General features: G+C 54.1%; 1 protein-coding gene across 4 annotated transcripts in view; it reads right to left on the bottom strand.

The window, feature by feature from the left end:
- The window catches only part of PAQR5 (progestin and adipoQ receptor family member 5), an 89,052-nt gene extending 71,088 nt beyond the window's left edge, over window positions 1-17,964 (bottom strand). For 2 of the 4 annotated variants that reach the window (XM_068554620.1, XM_068554594.1), the window contains exon 1: window positions 17,873-17,964. The gene's annotated coding sequence lies outside the window, so the exon portion shown is untranslated. Of the gene's footprint in view, window positions 1-4,389; window positions 4,548-10,759; window positions 10,813-17,872 lie in introns of those variants that run through there. The other 2 variants (XM_068554611.1, XM_068554602.1) reach the window with 2 other exon arrangements.
- Between the last annotated feature and the right edge of the window lie 2,858 nt (window positions 17,965-20,822).

The raw sequence follows: 20,822 nt of genomic DNA, 5'->3' as shown, positions 1-20,822 counted from the left end.
CCTGGGAACCATCCCCAGTATCAAGCGCCGGTGGGGATTCCCGCACATGGCCCAGGCGGGAAGCAACTGCCCTGAGCTCCTGGGATCGGTCACCTTCACGTGGCCCAGAATCCACTGTGCACTGAAGGAGTTTAGGTTCGAATCCACATCGCTCGGTGAGCAGGTGCTGCAACCCCAGGTCCCTGGTGAGCAGGGGATAGGAAAGCACGGCCGCCCGCACAGAGAATCCCTTCTTTCTGAGAAACCAGACATGTCCAGTAGTGAAACCATGAGGGAGCGACAGGAGGGAGGGAAACAGACTTCTCCAAGGGACCACCAGCCTCCTGGACACACCCACCTGGGCGATTCCTAGGTGCCTCGAATGCCACACATCCGCAGGTGAGGCATCACCCATCCAGCCACCAGATCATGCCTTTGTACTTAGTACACGCCGCTCCCTCGGCTTCGAGATGCCTTTGCCCTCACTCCGTGTCTGCCCGGAAAGTTCCACCTCATCCTTGCCCGAGCCCCACTTCATCAGGCTCCAGTGCCCCTCACCTGCCCACTGCCCCCAGGTCCTCGGGGCCTCCCTGCCGCACCTCAAGCTGTGTGGGTACTCCGGGAGCACGTCCAACCCCACCTTGCCCACTGCTGGGTCCCCGGAACCAAGCACTGCCCCTGACATGGTGGGGAGCACTCAGAAAAGACCTGCCCGATGGCCCCGAGGAGCCCAGAGAAGGGGCCCAGAGCAAGGATGTCAGGACAGTCAGTGAAGGCCCCTGGGGGGAGGCAGCGCTAGAAGTGGACCCCAAATGAGGGGTAGTACTTGCTCCGGCAGAGAGGAGGGGAAAGGAGACGAGCTTTAGAGCAAAGACCCCGCGTGGGGAAATGGGCTGGCTGCGAACAGGGAGGCCTGCTGGTGCTGAATTCAGACACGAGAGATGGGAGGACGGCAGGGGGCAGGGGGCAGGGAGGGGGGGCACAGGCGCCCCTGGGTGCACCCCTCCTCCCAGCCATCAAGCTCAGCGTGACCTCCTCAGATGATCTGCATCCTGAGAAGCTTTCCTGGCAATCATTAACTCTGAGCTTCACCCACTAGGACTGGGGGGAATTATTTACTGATCTAACTGGCAAGTGAGCCATTTCATGTAATTATTACCCAAAGAACACACCCCACAAGCAAGGGGGAAATGGTCTGGGGCCGCCAAGGAGCCAGGGAGGTGTGAACTGGCAGGAGGAAGGAGGTCACATGGACCGGGCAGGAGACTGGCATGTGCCCAGACCTTCAGCGGAGACTAGAGGACATTGGGGGTCAGAGAAGGACATGGGGCCCAGAGTGGGAAGGGGAAGGACACAGGGCCCACATGACTTTACAAGTGGCCCCACAGCCAATGAGGAGTTCAGACAGTGGGGTGGGGGGTGCGGGGGCAGCTCTGTAACATACAATTATTCCCATCGGTGATGAGTGAGTCTGGGCCCTGGAGTCAGGTGGACCTGGCTTTGAGTCCTGAGGTCTCTCTAGGCCTCACTTTCCTCCTCTGTAAATGGCGATGATGGCATTGATTTGAAATCCCTCTTTCTGAGCACTTGGTCTATTCCAAGACCCTTATGGGCATTTTACACCCCACTGAATTTTCACAATCTGCCTCCGGGTGGGTGCTTTTATAATCCCCAGAGTGACTACGCCATTGGTCTGTCTCCAGCATTAACAAGAGCCCATGTGTAAGGCCCTGGTGCACAGCAGGCGTGCAGAAAGTCACCTGCCCGTACGACATTGTTATGACAGAGGATGTTCTTCTGCTGGGCTGCTGCAGGCTGCAAGGTAGACCGCAAAACAGATCCTCCTTCCTCCTCGCTGCCACGGTATTTTTCCTGCTAACCAATGTCAGAGGCAACACATTTCACAATATTTGAAGGCAGCGGTGGATTAAGAGCCCCAGTGGCTGAAGTGTGACACAAGGTCATTACTCTAGTATTATTAAGCACAGGCTTTTTTTTTAAGGGCTGAGGAAAAATGCATTATGCAAAACCCCATGAAGAATGGGAATAATAGGTGCCTTCAAATCAGCCCCCAAGAAGGAGCAGCCAGAGCTCGGGAAGTTGTAAACAGTTAACCCCGCCCTGCCTGGGCCTCTGCTGCCAGCCCACCTCTGAGGCTCCAGGCTGGCCTTGCACCCCTGCCCGGAGGCCGGCCCAGAACCCGAGAGGGCCCACCACAGGCAGCAGCGTGGGATCAGCAAGCAGGCGACAGTGGGTGCGGACTCTGGCTGCAGCCGTCCCTGGCCATCCCTTCCTGACCCTCAAAGCCCCACCTGTCGCTGGTTTCTGTGGGCAGTGATTCACTCTGCCCAGGCATGGAAAGCTGGGCCTCTGTACGAAAAGTGAGAAAGGAAAAAATCATTTCCAGGATTAAAACACCTCTCCCAATCACGTCCCCACAGTGTCCCACAGAGCCCTGGGAAGCAGGAAGTACCATCAAGGTGGAAACACGCCTGGAGATAGGTCCCTTTATTTCTTGGCCCAGGAATGTCAGACTGCACTGGCATCTACACAAGGAGGTGGCAAAATGCTCACCTCTGCAGTTTGAGTCAAGGGCTACCTCCATACTATGAGGCTAGAAATCTTACCATTAGAGATTCATTTCTTTGGGCCTTTAAGGAAGGGCCTGAGGAACATGCTGATGCTTTGGGGAGAGGAGAGGTGTCATGGGGAGTAGCGGAAATTATCGGAGGAATTTTTTTTCCCTCTTACTTTTCATGCCAAGTCCCTGATCTTCCTTCCTGCACAAAGTGAATTCATTTCCACGCTAACTGGTGGCAGTTGGCACTTCAGGGGGATAAATCCGAGCATGAGGGGTGAAACGAAGGGGCAGAGAACCCAGCTGTGTAGTGTCCATCATAAACAGTTTGTGGGAAGAGAGCACTGGACAAGGAGTCAGAAGACCTGGTCAAGTCTGACTGAGCTGCCCTGGGTGGCCCGGGTGACCCCGCATGAGCTGCGTGACCTTCTGGGCCTCAGTTTCCACATCCCAGTGTGAGAAAGCGGAGGTGGTGATACCTGCCAGTACCAGGAAGCGAAGGCACGGCTGGGCACCACCAAGTGTGTGAAACCCTTTGGCTCTCCCAAAGCAGGGATCACCTAGCCCCACAGAGACCCTGCCCAGACTCTGTCCTCCTCACACCGGCGGGATACATGAACTGAGCCCGGGAGCCCAAACAAAGCTGCCTTGCATGGAACAAGGCCCACTTTATCAGGACAGGCTGTTTTCCCTTTGAAAGTCAAATCTGAGGCCTTCGAACAAGGAGGGGTATTCACAGCACACCCAGGTCGGTCGGGTGGAGGCCCGGGCAGAGGCTGCCTCCCTTTCCCTTCCCCTCCCTCCCTGGCCCGCTGCCCGTGAGAGCCTGACCACTGGACTTCACTTCCTCAGACTCCCCTTATGTTCTTTCAGGCCCTGATGGAAATCTGAAGGGTGGTAAGCAAAGACTTGATCATTAGAAAGAGCCTACAAGGTACCTAAAGGTCAAAACTGATACTTCCAGAAGAGAAGCCAGGTGTTAAACCGGGGCCCAGAGATGTTAGGAGGCCTGCTCAGGGTCACCCAGCGAGGTGGTCCTAGGGTAAGTCCAGAAGCCCCCAGCCTTGCTAAGGGACAACCTAGAAGCAACATTCTAGCAGCCGGGTACCTGCTGGACTCGGAGGAACTGTCCCTGGGAGGACGGTGAAGATTAAACCAAACCAGACCAAGAGTGGGGAGGGAGGAGGGCAACAGCCACTTTCCCTTCTTCCCGAATCCCACTCCCTGCCCCGCCCCGCCTCATGCTTAAGCCAGATGTTTCGTCATCCTTCACACAACTGCTTTTTTAAATCACAACTTTTCTTAAAGCACCGGTCCGGTTCTAGAGAGGACGTGTACCAAAAGCATCTAAGAAATAAACCACTGACGTCCCATATTTCAGAAACGGACACCCCCCCTCCCCCACTACTGGCACCCTTCTCAAAGCTGCTGCTCCGAAGCTCCACCCATCACAAGAAAGGACCCCAGCGAGAAGCATTACTGGGTCCTGATCTGGGAAAACACTTGTTTCCTGCCCTGAGGGCCACTGAAGGATGCTTGAGGGGACAACAACCGCCCAGCTGGAAGCATTTTCAAAGCCTCACCGTCCCTCCCAGAAGTGCAAGGTCACAGCGCATCCAGCCCGCACGCAGCCCCCCAGGGCTCCCCTCCCGGCAGAGAGGCTGCGACACTGTTGACAGAGCGCAAAGGGGCTCTCCTCCTCCCCCCCCAGTCCCGTCTCCTGCCCCATCCTTTCCCAGGGGCTCACCTGTCGCCCCCAGGGCAGCCATCACCCGTCCTCCTGCGCCCCAGGGGGACCGATGCTCAACCTCCCCGGGGACACCTGGCCTCACCTGGCCTCACCGGGCTCCTGCTGCCTCCTTCCCCTTCGAGGAGACCCACTGTCTGCTTGAGCTCTTCCTCCTTCTAGAAGTCATCTCTGCCAACCACAGCCCAGCTGGTTTCCCTTCATTCTCTGCACTGGTATCTGGGGCGATAGAGCATATTGGAGAAGGGGACACCGTGCCTTTGCCGGGGAAGCAGAACAAACACAACAAACTTGCAAGACCCACAACGCCCAGCCCAGTTCAGAGTTCAGGGGAACTAGGTAAACACTAGCTGAATGTGAGGCTATTTCCCCACAAATTCCACTCTCAAAAAGGTAAATAACTCTGGAGGCAACAATAAAAGAAAAATCGCAAGGTAGCGTGAGTGATTGCCAAGTGTGCATGTGTTTGTGAATTTCCAGTGGATTTACTGACTTAGAGCACACAAGACTGGGAGGTAGACCAGCATTACTAGAATAGGCAAATCCTCCCCCAGCACGCGCGCACACACACACACACACACACACACACACACACACACACACACACACACACACACACACACACACACACGCAGATTCTGTCTGATTTGAGGCAGTGTGGACCAGGGCCCCCAGCTCCAATACCGACCGTTCTACCATTACTACTCTATTCTCCATGTTTTGAAGACTTTTTGATCTTCAAGAATTCTTCTCTCAAATCCACTGCCACTGGACGAACCAGCTGCCAGGGATGAGCATCCGATCCTGGAGGAGGGAGGCTCCTGGAGGGAGGAGGGAGCTTTCATGGGGGAGGCAGAAAGCACCAAATGGTGGGGATACTTGAGACAGGAGGGGAACACCTCTGCGGTGGCACAGGCAGACAGGGGTGGGAGGGGGCAAGCTGCGGGAGTGAAGGCAGATAGCTGAGTTCATCCAGGGATAGGGTTTCGTTAATGTGACATCAAAAAGCCAGAGCTGGGTTAGACCCATGTCATTTCCAGGTCCTTCACCATCTGCAGCTCCACAGCCCCACCCTGAACTCACAAAGGGAGTTAACACTGGGAATTTAAAAACTGTCTTCAAGAAGCATCCACAGGACCCAGCCTGCATCTTTGACCCCACGGCTCCCTCCTTCCCCGTACACGGTCAGATGCACCTCCTCTTTGTATATTTTCCTCCAGCCTCCCAGTTCTGATCACCCCGGCCCCCCGCCCCCCTGGCCCCCCACACACAGTTCCCTGTGCCTCCCAGTCTGTGCTCCTGCCCTTCCCACCACGAGGCCTCTCCTCATCTCCAGCCACCTCCTCCAGGAAGTCCACCCTGAGAGCCTGCTTATTTAACCACTCACACGGTGACAGCTCTGGAGCCCCACTGGGACCTGCAGTTTACTCACCCTCACACTCTGTCCCGTCCAAGGGTCCCTCTTGTCTTAACTGTACCCATAGGATTTTAATTTACGGAGGTGTCTGAATGGCACACGGTGAGGCTAATGACGTTGAAAGAAGAACGTATTACTTACATTTCCCGAGAGAAGGGGACACAGCACAGCACACAGGACCACAAGGGAAACACTAGGCTTTGGTCAAGAGGCAGAAGCAGGAGCAAGGGGAAGGCCTAAGGCCAGAGCCTCTGTTGGGGTTTCCAATGGGAAAGGCATGGCAAAGCAGCTTGGGATTGGCTGGTCTGAACAGTTCCAGTGGCCTGTGCGGCATCGGGGCTGTCCCTAGTTGTCTGGTACCTGGCACTGGATTGGTTTAGGGCAGGGGAAATATTGGCTTGTGACAGAGTGAGATAAGCAGGGGCTTCAGAGTATGGGGTCTGATCGCAGGGGAAATGTCACCACGTTGGCCGTTAGCCTGGCCTGGTGATTACTGCATGCCAAACAGACAAGCACACTATCTAAGAAAACACAGGACACCCATCCACTCACTTCCCCTCCTCTTGCTCTGGTGTCAGCGTTCATGAATCCGATCACTCTCTCGCTAATACAGAAGTTCTCCTGCCCTCTAACTTTCTGATAACTTGTTAACACAATCCCATGCCTGGACGAATCCAGCTAGCTGCCCTTGCTCTCGAAACTCGCTGCCACCAACCCCCTGGCACCGGCACCGTCCTCCCACCTGCCCTTCTGCCTGTTACACAGCAGAGGTGTTTCCCATCCTGCTCTCAATCTGGAACCCACTCCAATGCTTCCTCAGGGACCCCTGAGCCAGGGAACCCCACACCCTGGCAAATCTCTCCCATCAGCGTTCATAATTCTGAAAACATAGCAGCAACAGCAAAAAAAAACAAAACAAAAAACTTCCTTGATTAACTGGGGGGAAAATGCTTGTAATTTACATTCCCAACAAAAGACTAGTTTCCCCTAATACACAAAGATCACCTCTAATTCAATGAGAAAAGGGCCAATAACCTCATAGAAAATGGGCAAAACATATGAATAGACAGTTCATAGAAATGGAAATACACATGGCTCTTATATCTATGAAAACATGTTCAACCTTCCTCAGAGCAAGAAAAATGCAAATTAAAACTACATCAAGAAACTATCTTTGGGACCTCCCTGGGTGGTGCAGTGGTTAAGAATCCGCCTGCCGATGCAGGGGACACGGGTTCGATTCCTGGTCGGGGAAGATCCCACATGCCGCGGAGCAACTAAGTCTGTGCACCGCAACTACTGAGCCTGCGCTCTAGAGCCCACGAGCCACAACTACTGAGCCCACGTGCCACAACTACTGAAGCCTGCACGCCTAGAGCCCATGATCCGCAACAAGAGAAGCCACCGCAATGAGAAGCCCGCGCACCACAACAAAGAGTAGCCCCCGCTCGCCGCAACTAAAGAAAGCCTGCGCGCAGCAATGAAGACCCAACACAGCCATAAATAAATAAATAAACAAACAAACAAACAAACTGTCTTCCAGATTGGCAAACATCAGTAAGTTGGTAACACTCTATTTCGGAGGGTGTAGAAAAATGAGCGTCCTTGCACACTACTGGTAGGAGTGTACGTTCTTATAAATTCTGTGGAGAGCAACCTGCTGATATCTTTCAAAATACAAACCACCCGACTCACCAATTTCATTTCTGAGACGTTTCCCCACATGCACCCACCAACACTGCAAAATGACTGAAGCACAAGGAGATTCAGTGAGACACTGTGATGTCCCCAAACAGGAGATTTGTTAAATAAATTATGTGCCATCCATATCATGGAACATTATATAGCTGTAAAGGAGAATGAAGAAGCTCTCCATGTACTGACCTGGAAGCTTCTCAAGAGAGCTAAGTGGAAAAAGACCAAATCAGGGGTAGAAGAACGCATAGAGTGTTGCTACCATGTGGAGGGAAAGACCACATATGCATTTACTGATCTGTGCATGAAATATCTCTGGAAGAATATGTTAAGAAACTGGTAAAGCTGCCTCTGAGGAGGGGAGGGCACTGGGAGGCCAAGGGAGATGGGGGTGGAGACTTTTTCACAGCGAAATCTTCACAATTTTTGAATTCTGAACCATGTACTTTTATTTTCTAAGAAAAAAAAAAAGGGAGGATGGGCGGCAAAACAAGCAAGATTAAACAAATAAAACAAAACCCTCCCTAACGCACTTCCCTTCTGATTTCCATGCTCTCTCCTCACCTTCTGCTGACACTGGTTTGGAAAAGCTATCTACCAGCCCCCTCCCTCCCCTCCTGCGCCTTCCTCAGCGATCCCAGGCTGACCTCCCCCGTGGCAGCCACTGGACTCTAAATCCAGGGGCCACTTCCCAGTTCTCATCTTACCTGAAGCCTCCAGAGACTTCACCGCAGGCTAGGCCCCCATCCTTCAGCATCCTCGGGCTCCTCCAGCACCGGGCTCCCCGGGTTCCCTGCTCCCTCTCTGGGACACCTCCCAACGCTCCGTCTCTGAATGCTGGCACCCCTGGAGCTCACTTCTAGGCCTTCCTCTCTGCTCTTCTCTTCTTGGTCCACACACTCCCCCTGGGCCATCTGGTCTACCCAAGGCTAAGCTCATCATTTACACGCATGTCACTCCCAAATGTGCATCTCCAGCCAGACCTCTCTTTTGAGCACAGGGCCCCACCTGGATGACTCCCAGGTATCGCTCACCCAACAGGCCCAAAATGTAACTTGCCAGCTTCCAGCCACTTTCATCCTCCACACCCAGGAGGCTCCCTTGCCTGTGTTCCCTACTGAGTATCCCTGAATCCATCCGCTCTTCCCTGCCCCCACCACTGCCCACCTAACGGAAGCCTTCCTCATCGGCTCCCCCAGCCTCCTCACTCTTTCCCACCTCAGGACCTCTGCACACAGTTACCTGTGCCCCAAATATTCCCCTCCACTCCCCACCCCTGCTTTATCTTGATTCTTATCTAACTTCTAGAACTCAGATTACCATCATTTTCTCAAGAAGTCTCTCCTGGCCCCTAGGCAAATGGCTCTCAACTGAGGGTGACTTTGCCTCCCAGGGGACATTTGGCAATGATGTCTAGAGACATTTTTGTTGATCACAACTGGGGATGGGGTGTGTGTGGTTACTTACACATCGCGTGGGTGGAGGCCAGGGAAGTTACTAAACATCCTGCAACACACAGGACAGACCCCACGACAAAGAATTACCTGATCCAGAACGTCAAGAGTGCCGATGTGAGAAACCCTGCCCTAGATTAAGCATGTCCCCTGACACACTTTCATAACCTCCTCCATTTCTCCTGCATAGCACCTATCCCAATTGTGTCAATATTTAACTGTGCAAAGGTATTGGCCAAGTTCCATTTTCTAAGCTTTATGGGATGAATAAATGAATTAAAGTCACTGGCTTGGGTTTATCTCTCTATCGCCACCTCTCGTGCCCAGCCTCAAGCTCAGAGCCTTGAGCTTGGCAGTGAAAATGTGCGGATCGATATGAAATACGCAGGGCAGGGACTGAGCGGTACTGAGCAGAGGTCTCCCTGTGTCCTGGCCTCCAACTCTGCTGGGTCCTCCGTGCCATCCAATGGCGGTCCTTTCCCTGCCCTGGACCAGCTTCTCCCCCTATTCCATGGCACCTAGCTCTGCCCAGCTTTGCACAGCCCTCAAATCCTGTCTCTACCCAGGTGGCTCCATGGCCCCTTCAAGCCAATGGAGATGCCCTCATCATCTTGTCAAACCAGCTGCTCCTACTATAAGCTTATCGGCAGCCTCACCACCACTCACCCAGCGCCAAAGCACAAACCTGGGCACCCTGTGCAGCGCACCCACCCCCCAGACCTGCTCCCTCCACCCGCCCCAACCACGAGGCTCCAGTGTTACCCAGTTTTCTCCCACTTGGTTCTTGCCTTAAGCCTCTTTCCCTCCCAGACCATCTGTGACATCACTCCCAGCTCTGTCCATCTAAGATGATAATAGGCCTGTAACACTTCCTGATTAAAACCCCCTTCAGTGCTTCTCACTGCCTACAGCGTGGAGCCCAAGTTCCTCGCCTGGTCCAAGCCCCTTCACACCCTACCCGTCCAGGGCCCCGTCTCCAGCCCCAAGCACAAACACCACCGTGCCACTTGTCTCCTGCCCTCCCGCCCTCCCCCTCCCTCTTTCCTCCCTCCTCCTCTACTTAGAGGCCTGGAGAGCTCATGTTCATCCTTAAGATCTAGTTCCAACACCTATTCCTCAACGGTATGGTGGTTCCTCAAAAAATGAAACAGAATTTCCATATGATCCAGCAATTCCACTTCTGGGAATACACCCCAAAGAACTGAAAGCAGGGACCCAAACAGATATTTGTACACCCGTGTTCATAGCAGCACTACTGACAACAGCCAAAAGGTGGAAGCAACCCGTGTCCATCGACAGATGGATGGATAAACAAAATGTGGGATATCCACACACTGGAATATTATTCAGCCTTCAAAAGGAAGGAAATTCTGATGTATACCACAACACTGATAAACCTTTAAACATGATGTTAAGTGAAAGAAGCCAGACACAAAAACTCACATGTTGTAAGACTCTGCTTAGGTGAGGTACCCAGAATAGTCAAATTCACAGAGACAGAAAGAAGCATGGTGGTTACCAGGCTGAGGGGAGGAGGGAAAGGGGAGTTAACGGGTACGGAGTTTTGATTTTGTAAAGTGCAAAGAATTCCAGAGCTGGATGGTGGTGATGGTTGTACAACAATGTGAATGTCCTTAATGGCACTGAACTGTATACTTTGAAATGATTAAAACGGTAAATTGTATGTTATGTATATTTTCCCACAATAAAAAAAGGCAAAAACCAAAACCCAAACCCAGCTCTCCTCGTTGAAACCCTCTGCACGCTACCATTACCTCCCCAAAAAACCCCATGCACACCCCCTCCCCCCCGCCATCCCCAATTCCCTACCTCACACCCTGGGTGGAGCTGACCAGACCCTCCTCTGGGCACTGCAATTACAGACTGACCTCTGTCCTCCCAGACAGCAGGGTTCTGAGGCAGGGGGCTTGTCTGACTCCCTGCTCCTTCCTCAGCATCTAACCTGCCATCTAGAGCAGTCTCTCTTCCTTCAATGAGAACTATAAGAATGAATAACCCAAACCAATCATTTTGGGTTAACACTACCCCAAATTTCTGAGCCTGTTGTCCTCAGAACAGTGATTTACTTCCAAGATTCATTGAAAACTCCTCCCATTCCTGGAGAAGATAAATCTTCACCCTTCCATTAAGCAACAAGGTCAGAAGGGGCTTCCATGGGCGGTTAATAAACAACTAACTTGGGAGGAATAAACAAAATAAAACCAGGGGTGGGTTGGGGTAAGGGTGTGTGGCCCTTGGGTCTAACACTGCTGTGCTCCACTTTCCCCTTCCTCTGCACTGCGGGTGGGCCGATTCACTTCCTGTGTCCCCTCGCAGGGCGGTGGGAGAGGGGACCATGGAGGAGCTAAGTCCTTAGGGCATGTAGAGATGATTAGTCACTGGCTGGAAGGCTGCTGACCTCAGTGCCTGGGCCAACCACAGGCCTGCTTCCCCCGCCCCCTACCTTCTTATGTAACCCAAGGCCTGGGAGGCAAAGAGACCTTGGCCTTGGCTCTCAGCAAGAGGCCCACTGGGCCCAGAGCCTTTCCTGTTCTCATAGCTCACATCCTACCCTGTAAGCCCTTGGAGACCCCATGCACAGGCTCCTTGTTCTCACACAGTCAACATCTCCAAAACAGGGGCTGAAAGAGAAAAGTGTCTTCCTGGTCCTGAGGGTAATCACTGGGAGGGTCTTCAGAGACCATCTAACCCCGTGGTTCTCAACCAGAGACGATTCTGCCCACCGTGGTCGTTTGGCAATGTCTGGAGACACTGCTGTTTGCCAGGAGAGAAGTGAGAGGTGGTGTTACTGGCATCTAGTGGGTAGAGGCCAGGGCTGCTGCCGAACATCCTACAAAACACAGGACAGCCCTGCAGCAAAGAAGTATCTGGTCCAAAAGGTCAACAGTCCCTGATCTCAGCCAAGCTGTCTCTTCTACAGATGAGAAAACTGGGGCCCAGGAAGGGACAGGGCCAAAGTCATACTGTGAGTTAGATCGTGTCAGAATTAGAATCCAGGGGGACTTCCCTGGCGGTCCCAGTGGTTAAGACTCCGAGCTTCTGCTGCAGGGGGCCGGGGTTCAATCCCTGGTAGGGGAACTAAGATCCCGAATGCCACGCAGCACCGACAACAAAAAAAAAAGTACATTAAAAAAAAAAAAATTAGAATCCAGGGCCCCCCACCTGCCACACCAGGCCTTCAGCTCCCCAGACTCCAGTGACCGACTCAAAGACCGGTGGCAAGCTGGCTGAGTAGCCGAATTCAGGCCCCTGGGATCTAGACACCCGTGATGGCTGGGCTCTGTGCCTCTGGCTGGCTCCAAATGCATCCCACCAAGGTCATCCTGACCACAGGGCTCCCACATAATCAAAGAGGAAGAATATCTTAAGGGGCTACAGTGTGTCCAGGCAAGATGCCCATTTGAGGCTTAGGCAAAATTCATCACGCAAGTTCTCCACGGAGCTCTCTGGGGGTGGTCCTAGTCTGGTGTCAAGGACGGAAGAAAGGACAACTCTGCAAGATAAACCCTGGGTCAGAGGACAGGGCATGGGCAGAAATCACACCTGGGATCACTGCTTTGGGGGAACGCTGTCTTTTTCCCTAGCTGCCAAAAATGATTGTATCTCTCACACCTGTTGGCTCCTCGCTGCCATCCTGCACAATTTCAGAATAACACCTAGAGTCACCCTTGTCCTTTTCCCTCAGGAGCCAACACTATGTCTCCCACCGTGGACCACACACTAGGGCACAGGTCCAGGCATTAGCACTGACAATGCAAACCCATTATTTGTGAAGGACTGATTCATGTCATGTCACAACAGGCGTACTTTTCCATCTACTATTGCTGAAAGCCACCAGACTTGTAGTGATGGTGGTAATAAAGAGAAGGCAAGGGACAGGAATGCATAATCTATGTCTCATGTCAGGGTCTCCCCTCTTCACAGGAAGGGAGCCCATAAGGAGTGGTTGGGGGACAAGAATCGGGGGAGGGGAGCTACAGTGGCCTCAGACACAGGACGAGTCACTTTTTTTCTTTTTTTTTTTTTTTGGCTGTGTTGGGTCTTCATTGCTGTGTGCCGGCTTTCTCTAGTTGTAGCGAGCGGGGGCCACTCCTCGTTGTGGTGTACGGGCTTCTCATTGCGGTGGCTTCTCTTGTTTCGGAGCACGGGCTCTAGGCACGCAGGCTTCAATAGATGTGGCACGCAGGCTCAGTAGTTGTGGCTCACAGGCTCTAGAGCTCAGGCTCAGTAGTGGTGGCGCATGGGCTGGGTTGCTCCGCGGCATGTGGGATCTTCCCGGACCAGGGATCGAACCCGTGTCCCCTGCATTGGCAGGTGGATTCTTAACCACTGTGCCACCAGGTAAGCCCAGGACAAGTCACTATTATGGACTCATATCTTCAGGCAAAGCATTATCATTGTTCCCTCCACCTGCCCTGCCTCCACTCCTCCCCAGTTTTCCCAACACGCTGGTAAACTCCTACACATCCTTCAAAGCCCAACTTCTGGAGTCTCTCTCCCAACATCAATTTCAGCTCTTAATGTGGCAAACCACAATGCCAATGGGAGAAGATTTGGGGGTCAATAGCAGGGAAAACGCCAAAGTTCCCTATGGATCTAATGTGGGGGACTGCACAGAAGCTGCTTCCCCTGTCTCCACGTGTGTGCCAACCACCCTGGCCTCCAGGCTCTGTCTGTGTGGCCTACTTGGCTGACTGAGGCAGCATAGCATGGAGGCTAAGGCTGCAGGGTCTGGAGCCAGACTAATTCTGGTCCCTCTCTCCCTGAATGTGTCATCTTGGGCAAAGTTATGCCACCTTTCTGAGGCTCAGTTTCCTCATCTGTAAAATGGAGATGATACGGTTTCAACCTCATGGCTGTTGTAAGGACTACCTAATACAAGTAAAGTGCTTAGAAAAGTGCCTGGCATCCAACTAGCACTTATTGCATGCTTATTACTATTATTAAAAATGTAACTCAGGGGACTTCCCTGGTGGTGCAGTGGTCAAGAATCCACATTCCAATGCAGGGGACACGGGTTCGAGCCCTGGTCCAGGAAGATCCCACATGCCGCGGAGCAACTAAGCCCGTGCGCCACAACTACTGAGCCTGCGCTCTAGAGCCCGTGCTCCGCAACAAAGACAAGTCACCGCGATGAGAAGCCTGCGCACGGCAGCAAAGAGTAGCCCCCACTCGCCGCCAACTAGAGAAAGCCCGCGCACAGCAACGAAGACCCAACGCAGCCATACATATGTACATACATACATACATACATAAATTAAAAAAAAAATGTAACCCTGCTCCTCCAAGCAGTTAGGAAAGAAGGAAGGGTCTACATTCCCAGTGAGTGTTAGGAGGAAAGACACCTCCAGGGACCCCATCTCCTGTCTTTGCTCCTGCAATAGCCTCTTTGGGAGGTCTTCTTGCCATAGGTATCTTTTCCTCCAATCAATTCCACACGGCCTAGAGTTTTCCCTTAGAACACAGACAAAAGTCCTTTACAGAAACAACAGTGGCCAGCAGAATGATGGGGTGGGGAGGGAGACTGAAGTTGCTTGGTGTTTGTGGATGTGTCTCCCATATTTTCTATCCCATAGATAGTTCCAGCTTCTACCCTATCCCCCCGCCCATACACACACCCAAGCTTCTCCATCCTGCTTGTCCTGACACAGTGCCTCAGAAGTTCAAGCTCTTGGGGGCTCCAGAAAACCACTCATCAGGTTCCTAAGTGAGTCCTCAGAGCCCCCCACTTTCTCCTGCGCCTTGGGCAGAATAATATCCTCGCTCTTCCTGGCCCACACATCTGGTTGGCGTCTTCTCAGACTGGTTTGTTATCCTTGGCCCAGCAGATCTGAAGCTCCACCTCTTTCCCCAGGGCTGCCAGGGACTTGGCTTGTCCGCCTGGGTCGTCCAGTGCCCCGGGGGAATTTGAAAAGGCTGCCTGGAGCGGGCACTGTTTTCACCACTAATAGAGGCACCACCCATCTTTGGAAAGCAGCATTAGGAGGTTTCTTTTGGGGATGGGGGGTCTAACCGGGAGCGCTCCCCCCTTTGCTCTCTCAAATCACTCTATGTGGATGGTGATCTGTTCAGCTAGGAGCTGCCCCTCTGAGTAACTGGAGGCAGCTGGTCTGAAGGTTCTTTCCAAGGCAGCTCCTAAGCACCCCTAGCAACCTGGTGCAGGGGACAGAGACCCAGCTTAGAATTAACTCGAGTCCGATCAAGAAAAGCTCCAGCTCTGTCTTCAAGAGGTCACTCCTATCTCTGGGCCTCAGTCTCCCCAACTGTACAATGAGGAAGCATGGCCTGGATGTATTCATTTACTCAGCGCATATTAACTAAGCACCCACTGCACACCAGGCACTGCTCTGACTCCTGGGAATAGAGCAGAATAAAACAGACCGAAAGCCCTGCCCTCATGGAGCTGATACTCTAACAGGGAAGACAGCCAAGAAACAAGATTCTTCAATATTCTTAATATACAAGATGTTAGATGGTGATATGTGCTATGGAAAGTAAAGCAGGGAAGGGGTGTAGAGATATGACCTCTAAGGCTTATTCCAGCTGAGATATTCTGTGTCTAAAGCTCTTACTCCACTGGGTTCTTGTTAAGAGCCAGGAACAGGCAGTAGGAAGCTGGGTGGGCCCTACGTGCACAAACCCCTGGGGAGGAAACGGTGGTGTGTGTGTGGGCGGGGCGATGGGAGTGGGGATGTGCAGGGGCTTGAATCCCAGCTATGTTCTCAGTGGTCTCCCCCAAGGAGCAGAACTGGCCAACTCTGGGTGTCCTGGTCTGTCCTCAGGCCAAAGCAGACACCACATCTGCTAAGGAGTCCAAGGTTATAAGGTTCCCGGCAGAGCCTCAAAAGTCTTCAGGGCACTGCCATGGAAGGTCTGCTACGCCCTGCCTTCCCACTCATTCCTGGTCTTGGATCTCAGACCTCTCCCGTCCCTCCTAGACCCTCCCCTGTATTGTAGAGTGTCCCCTCTCCTTACATGGGGGTGGGGGTGGATTTTTCACCAATTTTAGCAATTCCTCTTCCATTCCTGTGAACCTACTGTGTGCTCACAATGAGGAGAGCTCTCAGAGGGATACCAAGATGTGTGATCACTTCCCAGAAGGAATATACAGCCCACCTGGGGAGGTCAGGCTAACAAACACGTGAGGGAAGAAAAATCATCTCTCACAGTCTGCTTTGCAGCTTGCAGAGCCCTTTGGACCACACACTCTCGTGTAAAGCCATGCAGATTCTATTGTCTCCATTTTACAGATGAGGCAATTGAGGCTCAGAAAAGCAAGTCCTCTTCCCTGAATCCATGAATCCATAGATCCAACCTGAATCCATGATTGCCCCATGGAAGGATCAGGGAAGAGGCAATGAAGATTAGAGTTTCCAAATAAGATTTCCTGGAGAGATGGGTAAGACTTTGGTATAGATGGGCCAAGGGTCCTCTGCCTCCAACCTAGAGCAGGGCCAAGTTGGGCATGGAACCCACTTCCTGCTGCTTCTCCTAGCCTGACAAGAAGTAGATTGGGGGTAAGGTGAAAGCCTGGCTGTCTGGAAAGGCACATGGGATTATGGATGTGCTCACTGGCTTAAAAGAACCAAGTGGGGTAAGGATTTCAAGGACCCTCAGTGATGGCATTGGGCACCTTTCTGGTCTGACTTTTCAGAATGCCCTTTCTGTTCACCAAGGGCAAAGATCCGTCAGCTGGAAAAGAGTCTCTGCTATTTCAGGTTAATTCATTCCATTCTTGTGGGGCACCTTCCGAGTGCCAAGTACTATGGTTACAGCCGTGAACAAAACAGGTCCTCGCCTCCTGCAGACCTCCTAGCTTAGCAAGGAGCCGGCCCTCTCTTGGAGGAGCTTCCTGACCAGATTTTATTTCTTCTTGGAGGTGCACTCTCTGGGCCTACCCCTTTCAGGGGAAGAAACTCAAGGGAGAGGGAGAAGAAATGAACCCCTGCTGATCAGGGGCCCAGCAAAATGGAGAACCAACCATCTGACTGTGGTTTGTGGTCCAGGTCCACCACTTTTCTCCAGCAAGTTACTTAACCTCTTGGAGCCTCCTTTTTCGCTCATCTGACAATGGAATAAGACCTACTACCTCACCGGTTAACTGGGGAGGGGGTGTGGATGAAATCAAGGAAGTGTCCATGTGAGTGCTGTTAGCTCTTCTCTGATCCCCTGACCTCCCCCACCTGTCCTCTCTGCTTCTGCGTGGTTAGGACCGTCTTTCATCCCCTTTCCCACACACAGCTGAGCCCTCCTCGCAGCCAAGGCAAGAGGAAGCCCATTCTGTTCCAATCGTCAAGGGTTATAGAGGTCGCTCTAGATCCCTGCCTCTGCCCACCCTCTCCCCAGTGCTCATCTCGAGGAGTGCTGGGGGAGCCGAGGATGCCCCGCCGGGCTGTGACCTGCGGGAGACAAGACAGAAGCCCAGAACTCCCCGTGGCTGGGCACCCACATCAGCAGGGCCCAGACGGCGCCCGGCCCCCACCCCACGCCCGGCAGAGGGCCGCCCCCTCACCCGCACCCTGTCTGGCTCAGCCCAGTCTCCTGTCGCACATCTTGGCCGGAGGAGGCGGGAAGTACAAACGTAAACATCCCTTAAGAAATCGCCAACTCTGCCGTCCCCATCTAAGGATATATACATATTTTTAAAGGAACTGAGGGACCCGTGGGAGGGACGCAAACGCTCAGAAGAGTGAAGGATGGGAAAAGCGAGAAAGCAAACTTTCAACCGATCTCAGCGGAGACCCTGTGCACCGGCAGCGGCCACCCCACCGCACCGGCTCCCGGGCGGAGGGCGCGGGGGCAAAAGTGGCTGCATTTCGCCGCCGTCCGGTGCACGGCCTTGCGGGCGCAAGCTTTCCAAGAGCCGCCCGGGGAGCGGCCGGCGGGCTCCGGGGAGCCTGGGGGGCGGCCGCCGAGGCGGGGTGCGCGTGGACAGGGAGGCGGGAGGACGCGTGCCGCGGGAGAGTCCCGCCCTCGGTTACCTGGGTTCTGAGTGTCCCGGGCATCCGGCCGAGAGGGCGCAGGGACGCAGCACAGGCAGGAGGAGACCCAAACTCTCCTCCCAGCCGCGTCCGCCACCGGACAGCCCGCGCTGCACCTGGCTGGGAGGTCGGCGCGCTTCCCCGCGGGCCCCGCCCACCCCCCCGCGCGGGGCGGGGCCGGGAGGGGCGGGGCGGGGCGGGGGAGGAGCCAAGACAGGGCACAGGTCCCATCGTAGGGCCTGCACCTAACAGTGTGCCAGCCACGCCGGGCTCCGTGACCTCCAGAGGGTCGCCCCCTCACTCGCCAACCTGCGGTGCGAGGCAAGCCCGGAGCCCAGGTGGAGTCGGGGGTGTCCATAGGCCCCCTCTCCCCTGCCCCTTCCACGCCCTTCATGCCCACCCCCACTTTCAGGGGCAGAGACCTGGGAGCCCCGAGGCCTCCTGGAGGGCAGGGCCGCTGAGCCTGCTCTTCGGAAGAATGCATGGGGTGGAGCACAGGGAAAAAAACAACTGGGCGCCCGCAGCCCCACCCGACCATGAACTCTCCCCCGTGGGAGAGGCTCCTGGCTGTTCTGGGCCCCTGTCATCAGTTCCACCCAGCCGTCTCGGAAGTGCCCCAGCAGGCGGGTGCTTTGCCACCCTCACCCTTTCCCCAGGTCTGGAAGGTGCTGGGCCTGGACCTCTGCCACTCAGAGGACACGGTGATAAGAGTCAAAGGCACACAGAGGGCAAAGAAAAAACATTACCCCCCCGACCCCCGCCACCCAGACTCCGTGGCTACTCCCAGGTGCTGAAGGAACAGGTTGCAGCTACTTCCTGCCCCCACTCCTCCCCCTCCCAGAGGAACTCAGGAAAGTCCACTCTTTGGATAAAACTCCCAGACTGAAGTGGAGGTGCATCCCACCCGTGGCCCCAGGCTGTCTGAGCTTCTGCTCCCTGCCTTGCCTTGTTTGCTAGGTGTGCAGGCAGTGGCAGGAGTACTGGACCTGGAGTCCAGAGACCTGGGCTCTAGCCTCCATTTAGCTCTGTAACTTGGAGCAAATCTCTGTCCCTTTCTGAGCCTCAGTTTCCCCATTTGCAGTGAATGGGTTGCAGCTGATGATCGCTAAGGTCCTTTTTCATGGATCCTCAATCATGCTATTGAGCATCTGGCTTATTAGGTTTTCCTGTGGCTACATATCTTGTAAAGGGGTGTGTGTGCGTGTGCCCCTCAGTCTAGACTAGCTTGTCCTCTCAGACTTAAGTTCTGGAAGGGAAAGTGATGTGTCTGTACCAATAGGTAGGCAGTCATCCTGTGCAAACCAGAGCTTGACAAGGGAGCGGGGATCCCAGTCCCAGCTTATGCTGAATTCAGAGTGGCCTCAGACAGGTCCCTCGTTAATCCTTGCTCTGCCTTCCCAAGGGTACTGGGGGACCAGATGAGCTATGGGATATGAAGGCCTTTGAAGGGGGAAGGCAAAGGGTGTGTGCGTTCTTTTGATGCCCGTGGCAGCGATGGGCTTCGGAGGCAGAATGGGGCATGAGCTGTTTGAAGCCTAGAGCTGGCTCGTCCCCACCCTGTAGGAGCTGCAGCCGGCACAGGTACCCCCACATCCCAGCCATACACAGACACCAGGAAGGTGAACAGAGATGCAGTGCCCCACCAGACTCCAGGCCCCTGCAGGCCTCTGGGTGTGCGGCTTGGGAAGCGAAAGAAGGAAGATGAAGAGTCTCCCAACATAAAGGGAAATGGTCAGTGGGTTTCTTTCTTTCTTTCTTTCTTTTTTAAATTAGTTTTGGCTGCGTTGGGTCTTCGTTGGTGCGCGCAGGCTTTCTCTAGTTGCGGCGAGCAGGGGCTACTCTTCGTTGTAGTGCCCAGGCTTCTCACTGCGTTGGCTTCTCTTGTTGCGGAGCACGGGCTCTAGGCGCGCAGGCTTCGGTAGCTGTGGCGTGTGAGCTCAGTAGTTGTGGCTCGCGGGCTCTGGATCGCAGGCTCAGTAGCTGTGGCGCATCGCTTAGTTGCTCCGCGGCATGTGGGATCTTCCCGGACCAGGGCTCGAACCCGTGTCCCCCTGCGTTGGCAGGCGGATTCTTAACCACTGCACCACCAGGGAAGCCCCAGACACCTTATAAAACGTAACTCATATAATCCTTTTGGGAGATTAGCCCCGCGCATCCATATGACTTGGAGTCTCCCATCTCTCCCTCTGCCCCTCCCTGGCACCTGCGCTTTTAGGGTGCAGGTATAGGAAGTTACTTTCCCCAACCAGGTGCCTACTCCTCAGGGGGCCAGCCAGCTCCTCCTGGGTGGGCCCAGACTGTCCTCTTCGTTCAAAAGGCTGTCTGAAGGCAGAACAGTGCCAAAGAGACCCTCACCCCCTCTTAATAGCAGAAGGTGGGTCCCTTGTGCGTTCTCAGGTCCCTTGCACCCAACCCTAACTTAAGCCATCAGAGCCCCTCCCCACTCTTATCTCGCCTGTGATGGCGTCATCAGGTCAGGGCTTACAGCTCCACTTTGAGAAAACTGAGGCCGGGAAAGGTGCCAGGACTCACCCAGCAGTGGCGGATCTGGCACGGCATCTCCCGCACACTGTCGGAGCTGCCCTGCTGACGAGGCCCTTTCCCACGCATCATCTCATCAGGGCTGGAAGCATTCGCCTCCTTTCACAGAGGCAGAAATGGCCACTCAGAGAGAGCGTGTGGTTGATGGGAACTTCTAGAAGAGCATTCCTTTCAGCCACTGTGTTCACACAAGTGGGCAGTGCTGGTATTAGTTTCCTAGGGCTGCCGTAACAAATTACCACAAACAACAGAAGCTTAATCTCCCGCAGCCCGGGAGGCTGGAAGCCCCGAATGTAGGCGTCAGCAGAACCGCACTCCCTCTGAAGCTTCCACAGGAGGGTGTGTCCACGTCCCTTCCAGCTCCTGGTGGCTGCGGGAGTTCCGGGGTTGTGGCAGCATCACTCCAGTC

The sequence above is a fragment of the Eschrichtius robustus genome, chromosome 1 (assembly GCF_028021215.1).
Source record: "Eschrichtius robustus isolate mEscRob2 chromosome 1, mEscRob2.pri, whole genome shotgun sequence".
Lineage (NCBI taxonomy): Eukaryota > Metazoa > Chordata > Mammalia > Artiodactyla > Eschrichtiidae > Eschrichtius > Eschrichtius robustus.
Note: the sequence above shows the minus strand (reverse complement) of the source record. Positions and strands in the feature narration are given on the sequence as shown.